This window comes from Triticum aestivum, chromosome 4D (assembly GCF_018294505.1).
Source record: "Triticum aestivum cultivar Chinese Spring chromosome 4D, IWGSC CS RefSeq v2.1, whole genome shotgun sequence".
In the NCBI taxonomy this organism is placed as follows: domain Eukaryota; kingdom Viridiplantae; phylum Streptophyta; class Magnoliopsida; order Poales; family Poaceae; genus Triticum; species Triticum aestivum.
The window spans coordinates 112,132,799-112,141,055 of NC_057805.1; positions in this window are offsets into that span (position 1 = coordinate 112,132,799).

The window sequence follows — 8,257 nt, forward strand, 5'->3', positions numbered from 1 at the left end:
TATTTGTCTATGAATGACGAGTGTCATATCCATGAATGCATTATTACATTTTGAAATCTTGTCCGGCACCGGGTCCGACTAGTCGGCCCGGGGACTGGCCGCCTTGAGCTATATTCTAAGTTCTTTTCCCGAAGTCAGCAAAGTAGTGCGCCGGCTCCCGAGTCCTCTCTTGTTGAAAGTCGCAGCTCAAAGAACTGACTGTCCGACTAGCAAGAGAGAAGACAGAAAGGACGCCCGCACGAAAAACGGCTGAGGAACAACTAACCTATATAGCAAAAAGACGACCTCCATATATGCCTGCCGGCTGTCACAGCAGCCGGCTGGCCGGCTTCCTAAAAAACTTAGCTTAAGTCCAGCAGAGCTAAAAGTACTTCCCCCTCCCCAATCGGCCAGGCACTCCCCGGCTACAGATTGCAGAGCAACTGTTTGACTAGGGAGGCGGCAACCAAGGGAGGGCGGCAAAGGAAAAAAGCAGAAGGACAAAAAGCGAAAGTACAAGAAAAAACCGATTGCATAACTTATATACATAAAGCCGCCTAAAGGCTGGCAACAGACTTGAGTTTCAATACACCCAGTGGGTGGAATTGTGCAGACTTAACCAAACATTGTTCAAAAGCAACAAGACAGGAAAACAAAAGAAAGAAGACTAAGGCGCGACTTGGAGGCCGAGCTGGTCGGTGAAGGCAGCTCGCCGGCTGAAGGAGTGGCCGCCTAGTTGGTCCCGGCTTGACCGCCTCCCGCGGCAGGAGACGCACTCGCACGCGACGTAGTGCTGGAGGCGCGGTCAGGCTGGCCGGCTTCTCCACCAGCCGGCTCGGCGTCCTCACCCTCCTCCTCCTCCTCCTCCTCGCCCTCGTCGCTGGAGTCGATCTCCTCCGCCGAGTCCTCGCCATGCGCCGGGTCCAGCCCGAACCAATCTTCCGGCTGGGCGACTCCATTGTCGTCCACCTCGGGGGCGAAGACGTTGGTGTCGGTGTAGTCGGCGATCGCCGAAGCTCGCCGAATGATGGCCGGCCGCGCCGGCTCCAGCTCCGTGTCGGCTTGCTGCCGCCAGGTCGACAGCTGGTCCAGGTTCAGGCCGGGATACCAGGCCTTGACGAACTCCAGCGCCCGCCTGGCGCCGGAGCGAGCCGCTGACGCTTTCCAAGCCTCGAAGCGGCCCACTGCCACCTCCAGCCAGTCGGCGGTCCGACTGGGAGTACGAGGGACCACTTGGCCGGGCCAGAGGGCGGCCAAGACCTGCGATCCCGCACGCTGAAGCCGGCGGAGCAGCCTGTGAGCCGGCTGGATGCGAGCCTGGATCGCCAGGAGCTGTTCCTCCAGCGAGCGGCCGGCGGTTGGCGAGATCTCGAAGCTGGCTTGCCTCTTCGCCTGGCGACGGGCTTCGACGGCCTGGTTGGCGGCAGTGGAATAGCCGGGGAAGTACTCTACGCGAAGAAGAAAAGGAAAGAAAAACACCAAAATCAGAAAAACAAGTCAAATGGCAGATGGCAAGAAAGGACGAAGGGGTAGATGACTTACCGTCAACCAGGTCCTCAATCTGGCCATAGCCAGAGACCAGAGTCTGCTTGACCTCTGCCCAGCCGGCCGCCTCCGTCTCGAACTCGGCCTGGAGGGCGGCCTCGCGATCCTGCGCAGCCTTCAGCGCAGCCTTGTGGCCTTCCTCCTGGTCGGCCAGCTTCTTGACCAGGCGGTCGCGCTCCTGCACCAAGGCGGCGAGCTCCGCGTCCTTGGCACGAAGAGCAGTCTGGGACTCCCCCAGCTATGCCCTCAGACTGGCGTTGGCCGCTGCAGAGATAGAAGAAAAAGAAGAACAATAAGGAATGATCAAGGAAGATCCGAGCCGACTGCTCAGCAGTCGGCCCGAATCTCGGGGACTATGCCCAGTGGGTGCGCTGACGCGCCCCCACATGAGAAAAAGGTCAAGTCACATACCTCGGCTCTCCGTGAGATCGGCGGTCTTTTGAGTCAGCTCCCGAGCCTGGGAGTTGAAGGCGGCCGCTCGGAGATTGTGGTAGTCCTGCAAGACGGACAGAAGACCGACGTGAGAACAAAAGCAGCAAAAACAAAATCTCCAAGAAGTTCCAAGCCGCCTGCTCAGCAGCCGACTCGGAACTCGGGGACTACACCCAGTGGGTGCGCTGACGCGCCCCCACGAGAGAAATCAAGTTCAAAAAAAAAGAACAAGATGAGAATACTAAGCCGGATGGCTGCCCGCGTGGCGAGGAATTCGTCGGTGAACTGCCTCAGCGCCGCGGCTTGGCTCTGCAGCCGGGTCCGGACGTCTTGCGCAGCGACGTTCACCATGGCTGACCCTCCGCCCGGCGTCCACCCCGAGGTAGCGCTGGCCGCCTCCGCGTCTCGGGCCGACGAGCTGGAGCCCACGGCCGGCTGCGGCTCCGACGCAGCCTTCTGTGGTTCAGACACGGCCTTCCCTGCACGCCGGCTTGGCGGAGCCCGGACCGCCACCTCAGCCCCTGCGGCCGGCTCGCCCTCCGCCGACTGTGCGGGCGCAGGCTCAGGCTGGCGGCCTTGGGTCGTCCTAGTCGGAGGAGTCGGCCCCGGCGCCTCCCCCAAGATGACGACGTCGTCGCCGCTTCCTCCCAGCCCCGGCTGGGAACCGCTGGCTCCCCCTGGCGAGGGATCCACATCCCCGGGCGCCATGGTACGTAGGGGGTGACCATCAAAGCCTCCCCTGCCGCTGCTGCAGCCTCAGCCTCCGCCTGGGCCTTGGTTGCGGCCTCGGCGAGCGCCTTCGCCGCCTCCTCCTCCCGAGCCGCCTGGGCGGCGGTTGCCCTCCGTGCCTCCGCCTCCCACGCTTCCTGCTCCTCCCGCGCCTCCCGCGCGTTCCTTTCCGTCGCCTCCAGGAGGGCGGCGCGGGGATCCACGGGGCGGGTGGTGCTCCCAGAGCCCCCTGGCGACTCGATGACGGAGCCGGCGGCCGCCCGCTCAAGTGATAGCGGAGCCCTGACCATTGAAAAAGAAGACGAAGATTCAAGAACCACCAAAGGAAAGAAAGAAGGACGGTACATAAAAAGAGAGAACTTACGCCGACACAGTCTGCGGCTGCTTCACCACTTTGCGGAAGCGAGCCGCCTTCGCGGCCGCCTCTTCCCGCCTGGTGGCCGCCGCCCCACCCCTGGGCTTCTTCGTCCGGCTGCCGAACATGCCCTGGGTGGCGCGACGTTTCTGGCCTCTACCCCGAGCAGGCTGCGCGCCGGAAGAGCCCGCCCCGCGTCCGGAGGCCGGCTGGCGGGGCGGGACGGCTTCGGCTTCGTCCTCGTCCGGCCAGTCCTCGAAGGTAGCGGTAAACCCGGAGCCGCCTGCTTCGCCGCCGGCTTGGCCGCCAGCCGGCTCGGCGGCGTCCTCCATATGGACCGCCCCAAGGTCGGGGTCCTCCTGGTCGTGTTCGGTCCGGTCGGGGACGAAGCGGCGCTCCACGTCCGCTCCGCCGGCCGGCCGAAGCAGAGGATTCTGTCAAAAAGAGCGAGCCGACTGAGTTAGAGTCGGCCCAGAGGAACTCGGCGACAAAGCTGAGAGAGAGAGAGAGAAAGAGAAAAAGAGAAGGGGAGCGTACCGTAGGCGGAGGATTGGCGCGGCTGTATGGCTCCTTGCCGAATTGCCAGTCATCGGAAAGCTGACAGTTGGCGAGGTAGTTCACCATGTCGGCGGCGTCGGGCTGCGGCATCTCCTTGGTGCACATCCGGCTCGGATCGAGCTGGCCGCTCATCTGACAGATCAGATGAGGCCGGCTCTGGAGCGGGAGGACCCGGCGCGTGACGAACGCGGCTAGGAGGTCGGGCCCCGTCAGGCCCTCCGACTGGACCATCACCCGCAGACGGGCGATGGCGGCGTTTCCTCCCTGCGACAGCTTCACCGCCCGGAAGGACCACTGGGGCAGCCTCCCCGCCGGTGGGCCGGCTACGTAAGCCGGCAGGTTGATGTAGTCTCCCCGTGGAGCGATGTTCCGCACGTAGAAGTACGACTTCTGCCACTTCTTCACCGATTGGATCAGCGTGATGACGGGGAAGGGGTTGTCTGCGCCCGATCTCCGCGACGCGATGAAGGCGCCAGTGTGGGCCGGCACGCCCTTGCTGCGCGTACCCAGCTTCGACTGGAAGAACTCCCCCCAGAGCTCGAGGGTGGGGAGGACGCCGAGATAGCCCTCGAACAGGGTGACGAAGGCCGACAGCAGCACCACCGCGTTTGGGGTGAGGTGGTGCGGCTGGAGCTGATAGAAGTCCAGCCAGGAGCGGAAGAAGGCGCTCACTGGCAGGCCGAAGCCGCGCAGGAAGTGCGAGCGGAAGACTACCCGCTCGCCATCCCGCGGCGCCGGCCTGATTTCCTTCTCCGACGCGAGGCGGACCTCCACTTTGTCCGCGCTGGGCAGACGCTGGGTGTCGCGGAGGAAGTCGATGTGGTCGTTGTGGACGATGGAGCCATCCCAATCCCCGCCAAGCTGCTCTACGTGGGGAGGCATAGCGGAAGCTAGCACGGCGGCGGAGGAGCGTGCGAAGGAAGAGCGCGGCGGCGAGGCGCTGTCGCAAGAACGAGCAAGGCGAGAAGAAAGAGGGAGTAGGAGGAGCGTGCGAGGGTCTGCCGCCCTCCACCTCCCCCTACTTATAGCCTCACGCGGCCGAAGAGGCCGGACGTGGGGGGAGACGTGGGATTAACTGCGCCCACTCCCCCCACGTCTCGTGTTTATTACGCATAAGTACGAGCCGAAACTGCCGCACGGAACGTGCGGGCGGTTTCGGGATACAAAGGATCCGCGCCTGGGCCGGGGCGCGGACGTGGCGGGCCCCCTCCCTGCGGCGACGTCCCGTCACGCGCGTGGGCTGGCAGGCTTTCCGGCCACGTGGCACGCCAACGGCCCGAGGCCGGCCCGCGGCCCGGTGCACGAGCCTGCGGGTTCCCGCCCCCCGACTCCAGAAGAATTCGACTAAAGGCGGCGCGCCTGCACCAAGGCCGGCTCCCAGCTGCCGGCTTGTCACGATAGGAAGCTGATCGAGCTTCTCGAACCCCACTCCACCTCGAAGCCCAATCAGCTTCGGGGACTACTGTCGGGGTAAATGACCACGAGTAGCCTAACCGACTACCCCTGGCTCTTCAGAAAATTTATCAGGACTTTGGGCCTTCAAGCACTCCAAGCATTTGGGCCGCCTTCCCCGGCCAGCTACCACTAGAGCCGACTCCCGGAAGGCGACCCAGCCGCACCGACTCCAAGAAGCCGGCCAAGAAGGACGCCGACTCCTAGAAGCCAGCCAAGATCACAACCACTCCTACATAACGACGACTTGACGGGGCATGGCCACAGTGCGGCCCGCGACCCCCTAAGCCCGAGGCGGGCATGGCTACAGGAGGCCGTACGGGGGGGATGTCTACCGTGCGGCCCGGCACTGTAGCCACGCCAGCTACGACGTCATCCATGACCCACTCCTGTACGGCCCAAGGACTGCGGGCCCCTTCAGCCAGAGAGAGGCGTGAAGGCGGCCCGGCTCTTCCTAGTCGGCCAAGAGTATGGCCGGCCTCCAGAAGCCGGCCACTCCCTTCCTCGAAGCAGGAGCCCCATTAAGGAGACAAGACGAGGTGAGGCTACAGGGATAGCCCCCGAGGCGGCCCACTGTAGCCACGCTCACCTCGACAAAGCCCTCATCATCAGAGGCACGGCTACAGTAAGCAGCCGCCGACAAAACCCTAGGCGATGGGGCCGGCCTGTCGACCAGGTAGCCGGCGGGACCCAGCGGCCAGCGGAGAAGCCGGCGAGCGTAGACACTGACGGCTGGGACCAGATCCCAGTCGGATTACCATTGTACCCCCGGGGGGTAGGCCTATATAAACCCCTCGGAGCACCCATGCAAAGGGTTCGCATCTCTGCATGTTTGGCTTCCAAGCATAGCACACACACACACACCATAGATAGAGAGAAGCCAGAGCTAGCCTTGTTCTTCTTCTCCCTTGATCCCAACAGCTCTAGGAGCGATTGTAGCTACCCTTATCGATCTAGTGATCATGCGGAGACCCCGCAGAGCAGGACTAGGGGTGTTATCTCCTCGGAGAGCCCCGAACCTGGGTAAGATTCGCCGGCGTGCATGTCTTCGCCTCATCCCGTTTCCAGGCACCGGCGACGTTTTATTGGCTCCCACAATGATAAGCCATCCCTTGGCATATGTCGCACCAACCACCCGACACCGTTCGCCACCGCGCCATCGCTTGGGAACCTCTTGGCCATCTGTTTGTCGGCAAGAAGAGGGAAGAGTCTTGCTTTCTATACCGGAGAGGGGGGAAGTGAGAGCTGTGGCGTCCATTGGCGGGGAGGTCGCCTTTTATAGCCGTAGCTGGGGCGGCGACAGGCTGCATGCCGGGCGACGCGTGGCGGGAGAGGGCGGGACGCGCGGCGCGGCGCCTTCACTGCACCGCCCGTGAGGCATCAATGGAGGTTGACCGGCATGGCAGCCTTCACATCGATTCCCGCAGGAACCGAGGCGATGAGGGCGACAAAGCGGCGTCTTGCTGACTCGACGGGCCCATCCTTTTTCGTGCCAAAAATGCTTGCCCCGGCGCCCCCAGCGGGCCGGGTTCGGCTTGGGTCCGCCGGCGCCAGTTTCAGCCCAAACCAGCGAGAAACAGGCTCCTGGGGGCGCGACTGGGCCGATTTTTGGGCGCCGACGCGGAAAAATCGCCTGGGAGGGCCTGTTGGGGGCGCGGCTGGAGATGCTCTTAGGAATAGAAGATGTATACATGGAAGTTGTAGATGACATGTATCTCAATTCCTATGAGTAGGGATTGGACAAGAGATGTCATTTGGTTCACATCATAGGAACTTTTCTATTGAATCTAGAGATGACATGTATCTCAATTCCAATGAGGAGGGATTAAAAAAGAGTTGTCATTTGGTTCACATCATATTAACTTTTTTATTGAATATACGCTAATGTTTATTTTCCTTTGAAATTATGGGAGCATAGGAATCCATTCATATGAACCAAGTCGCTCTAAAGCTATAAAAATGATATCATGTTTATTTCCTTTGAAATGAGAGTATATGAATCTATTCCTATGAACCAATTGGCTCTAAAGGAAAAATCCTATAAAAATCATATCATATAGAGTTCCTATGATATTCCTCCACACCAAAGGATGGTTGAAATTGCTGTAGGTGATACGACAGTCTTTCTTTCTAGACTCCTCCCCCATCTTTATAGTTACCTCTCGAAGATGAATGAAATGATATATACTGGGTATTCTATATGTGCATTTTGGTACACGAAAACTCGGTATAAGTTTGCGAGGTTCGAATTTTCAATAAAGCTATATGCACTGCATTTTGGAACGGAGGGAGGAGTATACGGCAGTTGCTAACACTCACACGGAAGATTTGTGTGTAGGAGGAGTGGTTGCTCTGTTAAATGACTTGGCAAAACTGACACCGTCAGATGCCGATCTAACGGTTCTTACGTCATTCGCCAGGAAACGGCTTGTGGCGAACGTTTGTCGGATAATGATTTATGGACACATGCATTGCATTGATACGTGCTCCCTCTCTCTCACGCACTGTAACACCCCGCATGTAACTTGCCATATTTGTAACTCCGACACTTGCCATTTTCGGCTATGTGTTATGTTATTTCCTCCGTGGTCGGGTTTTGCCTTTCGTTTTGTATTTTGTCATGTCATGCATTTCATATCATGTCATCATGTGCGTTGCATTTGCATACGTGTTCGTCTCATGCATCCGAGCATTTTCCCCGTTGTCCGTTTTGCAATCCGGCGCTCCTATCTCCTCCGGTGCACCCCTCTTGTTTTCTTTCGTGTGCGGGTGTCAAACTTTCTCGGAATGGACCGAGGCTTGTCAAGTGGCTTTTATATACCACCCGGAGACCACCGGTCAAGTTTCGTTCCATTTGGAGGTCGTTTGGTACTCCAACGGTTAACCAGGCATCCGCAAAGTCCATTTGAGTGTCCAGCAAAACCCCCTCTAAAACCAGCCCAAAACCCCTCCAAGTCATCTCCATGTCCTAGGTCGTTCGATCACGATCGTGTGGGCGAAAATCGCACCTCATTTGGAGTCTCCTAGCTCCCTCTACCTATTTATTGGCATCTCCCCCGAAAACGAATCACAGATCAACCCTAGAAAATTTCCTCTCCGCGACCGGACGCGTCCACTCCGCGCCGGTCGGATCCCGCCGCCGCGGCCAGCCAGTGGCGCGCTGCCACGTGGCCGGCCCGTACACCGCCGCCGCGGCCCGGGCAGCCC